General features: G+C 41.0%; 1 pseudogene; it reads right to left on the bottom strand.

The window, feature by feature from the left end:
- Positions 1-8,633: 8,633 nt before the first annotated feature.
- On the bottom strand, positions 8,634-8,734 carry LOC130464624 (uncharacterized; annotated as a pseudogene).
- Between the last annotated feature and the right edge of the window lie 298 nt (positions 8,735-9,032).

The raw sequence follows: 9,032 nt of genomic DNA, 5'->3' as shown, positions 1-9,032 counted from the left end.
CCGTTGAGGCAGAAGACAAACCCAGACTGTGATCTGAAATCATCTTTGTCGGTTTGGAAACTTGCGTCCGTATAGCCTTTAACAATTAATTCATCATCTCCACCATAGACCAGGAAGTCATCTTTGTGCCTTTTCAGGTACTTCAGAATGTTCTTGGCAGCAGTCCAATGCGCCTCTCCTGGGTCTGACTGGTATCTGCTCGTAGCACTGAGTGCGTACGCAACATCCGGGCGTGTACATATCATAGCATACATTATTGAACCAATCAATGATGCATATGGAATCCCATTCATTCGTCTACGCTCATCAAGTGTTTTTGGGCACTGAGTCTTGCTTAGAGTCATTCCATGAGACATGGGTAGGTAGCCTCGCTTGGAGTCCGCCATCTTGAACCTATCAAGCACCTTATTGATATAAGTGCTTTGACTAAGTCCAATCATCTTTTTAGATCTATCTCTGTAAATCTTGATGCCCAATATGTACTGTGCTTCTCCTAGATCCTTCATCGAAAAACATTTCCCAAGCCAAATCTTGACAGAGTTCAACATAGGAATGTCATTTCCGATAAGCAATATGTCGTCGACATATAATACTAGGAAAGCAATTTTGCTCCCACTGACCTTCTTGTATACACAAGATTCGTCCGCGTTCTTGATGAAACCAAAGTCACTGACTGCTTCATCAAAACGTATATTCCAGCTCCTGGATGCCTGCTTCAATCCGTAGATTGACTTCTTTAGCTTGCATACCTTTTTAGCATTCTTTGGATCCTCAAAACCTTCAGGCTGTGTCATAAACACAGTTTCTGTTAAAACGCCGTTTAAGAAAGCAGTTTTGACATCCATCTGCCATATTTCGTAATCGTAATATGCAGCGATTGCTAACATTATTCGAATAGACTTTAGCATTGCAACTGGTGAAAAGGTTTCATCGTAATCCACACCGTGGACTTGCCTGTAACCTTTTGCAACCAATCTAGCTTTGAAAACTTCAAGTTTCCCATCCTTGTCCTTTTTCAGTTTGAAAACCCATTTGCTTCCAATGGCTTGGTAGCCATCTGGCAAATCGACCAAATCCCATACTTGGTTTTCAGACATGGAGTCTAATTCAGATTGCATGGCTTCTTGCCATTGCTTGGAGCCAGGGCTCGTCATAGCTTGCTTGTAAGTCGCAGGTTCATCACTTTCAAGTAATAGAACGTCATAGCTCTCGTTCGTCAAAATACCCAAGTACCTTTCCGGTTGAGATCTATATCTTTGCGATCTACGCGGGGTAACATTTCTAGATTGACCATGATTCTCACCAGATTCTTCTAAAGATCTCTGAGTTTCATCTTGAATGTCATCTTGAGCATTCTCTAGAGTTTGTTGTTCGACTCGAATTTCTTCGAGGTCTACTTTTCTCCCACTTGTCATTTTGGAAATGTGATCCTTCTCCAAAAAGACACCATCTCGAGCAACAAACACTTTGTTCTCAGATGTATTGTAGAAGTAATACCCCTTTGTTTCCTTTGGATAGCCCACAAGGATACATTTGTCAGATTTTGGATGAAGTTTGTCTGAAATTAATCGTTTGACGTATACTTCACATCCCCAAATCTTAAGAAAAGACACATTTGGAGGCTTTCCAAACCATAATTCGTATGGAGTCTTTTCGACAGCTTTAGACGGAGCTCTATTTATAGTGAGTGCAGCTGTATTTGGTGCATGTCCCCAAAATTCTAATGGAAGTTCGGCCTGACCCATCATTGACCTGACCATGTCTAGCAAGGTTCTGTTCCTCCGTTCTGACACACCGTTCCATTGTGGTGTTCCAGGAGGGGTCAATTCTGATAGAATTCCACATTCTTTCAGATGGTCATCAAATTCATAGCTCAGATATTCACCGCCTCTATCAGACCGCAGTGCCTTGATCTTCTTGCCTAATTGATTCTCTACTTCACTCTGAAATTCCTTGAATTTGTCAAAGGATTCAGACTTATGCTTCATTAGGTAGACATAACCATACCTACTGAAGTCATCAGTGAAAGTGATAAAGTAGCTGAAACCACCTCTAGCATTTGTACTCATTGGTCCACATACATCTGTATGGATTAAACCCAATAGTTCATTTGCTCTTTCTCCAACTTTAGAGAAAGGTTGCTTTGTCATTTTGCCAAGTAAACATGATTCGCATTTACCATAATCCTCTAAGTTAAATGGTTCTAGAATTCCTTCCCTTTGAAGTCTTTCTAAGCGTTTCAAGTTTATATGGCCTAATCGACAATGCCACAGATAGGTGAGATCTGAATCATCCTTTTTGGCCTTTTTGGTATTTATGTTATATACTTGTTTGTCGTGATCTAATAAATAAAGTCCATTGACTAATCTAGCAGATCCATAAAACATCTCTTTAAAATAAAACGAACAACTATTGTCTTTTATTATAAAGGAAAATCCCTTAGCATCTAAGCAAGAAACTGAAATGATGTTTTTAGTAAGACTTGGAACATGGAAACATTCTTCCAGTTCCAAAACTAGCCCGGAGGGCAACGAAAATAGTAAGTTCCTACAGCTAATGCAGCAATCCGTGCTCCATTTCCCACTCGTAGGTCGACTTCACCCTTGCTTAACTTTCTACTTCTTCTTAGTCCCTGTGGATTGGAACATAAGTGTGAGCCACAACCTGTATCTAATACCCAAGAAGTTGAATTAGCAAGTATACAGTCTATAACGAAAATACCTGAAGATGGAACGACTGTTCCGTTCTTCTGATCTTCCTTTAGCTTCAAGCAATCTCTCTTCCAATGCCCCTTCTTCTTGCAGTAGAAGCATTCGGATTCAGAAGTGGGTTGACTGACCTTCCTCTTTGCAGATTTGGCGCCAGTTTGCTTAGTTGGGCTGGCCTTGTTGCCACCTTTCTTAGCATTCCTCTTCTTTCCAGATTTCTTGAACTTGCCCCCACGCACCATAAGCACATCCTGCTTATCACTTTTGAGCGTCTTTTCAGCGGTCTTCAGCATACCGTGAAGCTCAGTGAGCGTTTTGTCCAGACTATTCATACTGTAGTTCAGTTTGAACTGATCATACCCGCTATGAAGAGAATGGAGGATGGTGTCTATAGCCATTTCCTGAGAAAATTGCTGATCCAGCCGACTCATATTCTCAATGAGTCCAATCATTTTGAGAACATGTGGACTTACGGGCTCGCCTTTCTTAAGCTTGGTCTCAAGAATTTGCCTATGAGTCTCGAATCTTTCGACTCGAGCCAGATCTTGGAACATGTTCTTCAACTCACTGATGATTGTGAAAGCATCTGAGTTGATGAACGTTTTCTGCAGATCCGCACTCATGGTGGCGAGCATTAGACATTTCACATCCTTGTTGGCATCAATCCAACGATTGAGGGCTGCCTGAGTGACCCCGTCGCCTGCAGCTTCGGGCATCGCCTCATCTAGGACATACTCCTTTTCTTCCTGCATAAGAACTATTTGCAAGTTCCTTTGCCAGTCAAGGAAGTTTTTCCCGTTCAACTTCTCCTTTTCGAGAATTGATCGAATGTTGAATGAATTGTTGTTTGCCATATTAAAAACTACAATTGAAAAGAATAAACAAATAAATAACCATTCACAGTTTCTCTTAATAAACTTAAATTCTAGCATACATGCATAATTCAATGTTTATTAAGCATTTTATTCAAGTTATGTGTTCCGGCAGGTGTGAATAAAATGATTCCAAGATCCTAAAATCATTGAAGAACTAAGCACAGTTTGTCGACTTAATTCTAGAACATCTTAGGTAAGCAAAAGCCTTTTGCTAATAGTCTAGAAACTATTCTTGGTTGATAGGTACGTCTAAGAACTTATTAGGTAAACCTATCGAATTTGCCACGACATAAAAGGACTCCTTACTTATATCGTTGAGTTTCACCAAAACTAACATGTACTCACAATTATTTGTGTACCTTGCCCCTTTAGGACCAATAAGTAACACCTCGCTGAGCGAAAACTATTACTAGATTGATGTAAAGGATATCCAAGCAAGTGTATATTTTGGCATGGCACCTTTTAACTCAATTTTTAAGTTTGGAACTTAAGGCTCTTACTATGTTGGTTAGATTTTAAGTGAACTAAAATCCTTAATCATGCAACATAATCAAGCTTTTGATCTCATGCATTTTAAGACATATTTAAAACAATAAATAACTTAAAACATGCATAAGATATTTGTGATCTAGTATGGCCCGACTTCATCTTGAAGCTTTGACTTCAAAGTCCGTCTTGAAAATCTCCGTGGGAGGCACCATTTTCTTCAAATAGGATAAGCTATAACTAATTACAACTATTTGATGGTTCGTAGACCATATTTGAATTGAAAAATAACTTTGGTACTTTAGACCAATTACATTCAAATTAATGGTACGCAGACCATATTTTCTATCCTATTTGGGCCATACTAGTCACTTCATAACCTGCAAAACAGTACATATACAATATATACCATTCACCCATTCATTATCATGAATGGCCCACATAGCTGGTTAGTAAAACACATTATGCATCACGTAAACATTTGCAGCAATTAATCAAGGGCACCAATAATCTACCAATTATTCAGTCCTTATTAATTCTAATCAAGTTGTTTTAACCTTAAGGATTTGTAGACCTAATCAAGAGTTTATGACTAAAAAGCGCTCCCACTTAAACCAATAAATTCATATGCTTTACCAATTTTAAACATAAAAATGTATTTCTAGTCCAACCGGAAACATACAAATTTAATTAAAATTTAAAGCTCATATCAATTTATAATTGAATCCAAAAATTTAATTTAATTTCAGTCGTATTTAAATTAATTCATGATTTTAATTTTAGTAAAATAATTAGAATAAATAATATTTATTATAATTATAATATTCAAAATTAAAATCCAAGAAAATAATTCAAATTATTAATTTTAAAATTAATTAAAATTACGTGAACTGAAATTTTCAAATTAAACATTCAAAACGATCTAATCGTAACGCAAACACCCTACGCGTTGCACGCCCATGGGCCGTACGCACACAGCCATTGCTGGCCATGTGCGCGCAGCCCATGCGCTCGTCGCATAGCTGCTGCTTCCCTATCGCAAGCCTCCGTACGCATTGGTGCTCGCTGCGCGCGCCAGCGCTCATCGCACGCGAGCTATCGCTCGCAGTGCGCGCGCGCGACATCGCTCGCTGGGCGCGCGACATCGCTCGCTGGGCGCGCGACATCGCTCGCTGGGCGCGCGACATCGCTCGCTGGGCGCGCGAGCCATCGCTCGCTGGGCGCGCGAGCCATCGCTCGCTGGGCGCGCGACATCGCTCGCTGGGCGCGCGACATCGCTCGCTGTGCGCGCGAGCCATCGCTCGCTGGGGCGCGACATCGCTCGCTGGGCGCGCGACATCGCTCGCTGTGCGCGCGAGTAATGCTGGGCGCAGCGCTCGTGGCACGCGAGCTTGCGCTCGCTGCGCGCGAGGCTGCGCGCTCTTGTGCGAGGCAGCGCGCGTTGTGGCGCAGCTCGCTTGCTGCCCACACGCGACTGCCTTGGCTCGCTCTTCGCCCATGCCCATTCGTTCATAGCTCGTGGCACACGACACAAGGCAGGGCTGCTGCCTTGTGCTCGTGCACTACGCCCTTGCTCATTGCATTCGTGCCGCACGGGCGACGAGCTCCCTTGCTCGTCGTCGCATGCCCGCATTATACAACACCCCTTAAGGGTAACACGAAGCGTCCATTGCTTCGTGCGTGCAAGTTATATGAACGAATCGCATAAAATTTAAAATTTATATTTAAAATTAATGACAAATTAATAAATAATATTAATTTCATAATTTTAGGGCGAAAAATCGAAAATTTATTATCCAATTGATTTCCGATTGATATGGATTCAAGTTTAGGTCATAAAATTTTAAAATTTATCGTAAATTTACAATTTTTATGGTGGTTTTTAATCATAGGTTTCTAATTAAATTACAATTAATTATGAAAATCAAATTAATTCTAAATTATTCTAATTTTCAACAAATTAATCATAATTAATAATTAGATTGCATAGTTAGGCTTCGAATTTGAGAATTCTGGGTTCGGCAGAAAAATACTGTTTTTGTCAAAATTTTAGAATGCCTTTGACATGCGGAATTGACACAAAAATCACTCAATTCGGATGAGTAACGAAGAAACTGCCGAAAAACTGCGTACGTATAATTAAATAAACGCAATTTGCAATTAATTAACAATTACGAAAATTAATCACCCCTTTTAATTCTTGCAAATTTGTAATATTTAACCATGTTCATGCAATTTAGATTATGAAAATAATAAGGGGCTCGTGATACCACTGTTAGGTTATGATTCATATGACAGTTCATAAATCATGCGGAAAAACCATAAAGCCAGGAAACATATTATTTACACATAATCATTTAGCATAGTTTAGATGCATACTCTTTGTTGCGTGCCTTCCCTAGCTGCGCCCGAACCGAACAAGAACAAGTCTTTAGGACTCCAAGTGTCGTCCCTCCGTAGATAGTCCACAGCACGTCCGGATCCGCCTTAAGATTGACCAACTAGAATCGCCCTTAAGGTTCTAATATTTTCGGTTAGGTAGGCAAGAATATTGGCTGATTTTTCTGCTTAAAAATCTTAGTTTTGAATACTTAAAACTTGTATATAAATAATGACCCCTAGGCCTTTATTTATAGAGTTATGGAAAAGGAATCGTAATCCTAGTAGGATACGAATTAATTGAAATTAGAATCCTACATGAATTCTATTTAATTAATTTATCCAATTAGGAATAGGAATTTAATCATACACTAACTCTTGTAGATTTAGGAATCACGCATGAGCACAAACTCACACACACACGGCAGCCACAAGGGCTGCCCATGCGCGTGCGAGCAGCAGCCCACGCAGCGCGGCCCACGCATCCGTGGCCTTGGCGCGCGCTGGGCCTGCCTTGCGGTAGGCCTGGGCGCTGCCTTGGCTGGGCTTGTGGCGCGCGTGCTTGCTGGGCGATGGCCCGGCTTCGTGCTGGGCCTTCGTCCGGCAGGCCTCGTCCGATGCTAATTCGTACGATACGCTTCCGATTAAATTTCCAGTTCCGGAATTTATTTCCGATACGAACAATATTTAATATTTCCGATTCCGGAATTAATTTCCGTTTCGAACAAATATTTAATATTTCCGTTTCCGGAATTATTTTCCGATTCCGGTAATATTTCCGATTCTGACAATATTTCCGTTTCCGGCAATATTTCCGATTCTGGTAATATTTCCATTTCCAATAATATTTTCCGATACGTACCATGTTTCCGTTTCCGGCAACATCTACGACTTGGATAATATTCATATTTCCGATACGATCCATATTTCCGTTTCCGGCAATATCATCGTTTCCGGAGTATTCATTTCTTGCCTGTGACGATCTTAGCTCCCACTGAAACCAAGATCCGTCGGTTCCGAATATTCATAGATGGAGTATCTAATGCCATTAAATACTTGATCCGTTTACGTACTATTTGTGTGACCCTACGGGTTCAGTCAAGAGTAAGCTGTGGATTAATATCATTAATTCCACTTGAACTGAAGCGGCCTCTAGCTAGGCATTCAGCTCACTTGATCTCACTGAATTATTAACTTGTTAATTAATACTGAACCGCATTTATTAGACTTTAACATAGAATGCATACTTGGACCAAGGGCATTATTTCCTTCAATCCCCAACTCCCTAACGTTTAGCTTCCTTGATTCAATCTAGTGTAATTGTTAGTTTAGCATCTTAGTGATAATTCAAATCAAACCTCTTGTTCGCATTAGCTTGACATTTAAACTCAAGAACCATTGTTTCTTTGGGACGATCCCTTTACTTGCCACTATAGTTGATATAGTTGGTTAGTTTAGTGGTTTATAAATTTTGTTTGATTGAGGCGTTCTTATCAAAATGGCGTCGTTGCCGGGGAACGGTTGTTGTTTTTGAGTTTAAGTTGAGACTAGTTCATTATTAGAAAATACAAAAACATTGCAATTTCGCTTAGCTTTCTTTTTCCTTGGCATTGCTCACGGTTTTTCTTGAGTTTGTATGCTTGTTAGGGGGCGTGCTCGTCAAAGGACCCTCCATCCTCTTGACCTTGAATTGGAGAGGACACTTAGGAGACAAAGGCGTGTACTGTCTAGCTCATCAAGCAATAACAGATTCGCATCGGTGAGTGTTGGTGAGGAACAACAAGAGAGTGAGCAAGTTTTTGAGAACATGGCGCTTCCAGTTAAGAACTTGGGAATACCGGGGGCATTCGAAGCTACATGTGGTATTCAAGCCCCAACAACGGGTGCCAACAACTTTGAGATCAAGCCCGCCTTGATCAATTTGGTGCAAAGCCACCCCTTTTGTGGGAAGAGTAATGAATCATCTCACGAACATCTCAAACAATTCGAGCACTATTGTGACACAATCAAGCACAATGGTGTCACATCGGATTATGTGAGGTTGACATTATTTCGGTTCTCTCTACTTGGGCGAGCAAGTGATTGGCTTGACAAGGAGGTCAAGCCCAACTCACTTCGCACTTGGACCGAAGCAACAAGTGCATTCTTAAACAAGTTCTATTCGCATGGGAAGACGGCGGAGTGTCGCCACAAGATTCAATCCTTTGAGCAAAAGCGAGATGAGTCGCTTTTCGAAGCTTGGGATTGTTTTAAGGAGTACCAAAGGGAATTTCCTCACCATGGGATCCCTAAATGGTTGTTGCTCCAAACATTCTACTTGGGGTTGAGTCCAAGTTCGAAGACAAGTCTTGACGCGGGCACGGGAGGCCCCATCATGAATAAAACTGAGGATCAAATAGAGGAAATCATTGAGGATGTAGTTCAAAACTACCAATCTTGGCATGTAGGCACAAGGAATTATGATGGGAAAGGTAGGAGTGAAGATGGTAAGGGTTCGGTGTACGCCATAGAGCAAGCACGGATGATAGAGAAGCTTACCTCACGCTTGGAGAAGCTCGAAAACACACCAAGCCAATCGCCATCG

This window comes from Spinacia oleracea, chromosome 6 (genome assembly GCF_020520425.1).
Source record: "Spinacia oleracea cultivar Varoflay chromosome 6, BTI_SOV_V1, whole genome shotgun sequence".
In the NCBI taxonomy this organism is placed as follows: Eukaryota; Viridiplantae; Streptophyta; class Magnoliopsida; order Caryophyllales; family Amaranthaceae; genus Spinacia; species Spinacia oleracea.
The sequence above is the reverse complement of the archived record's forward strand: the minus strand, read 5'-3'. Positions and strand labels throughout refer to the sequence as shown.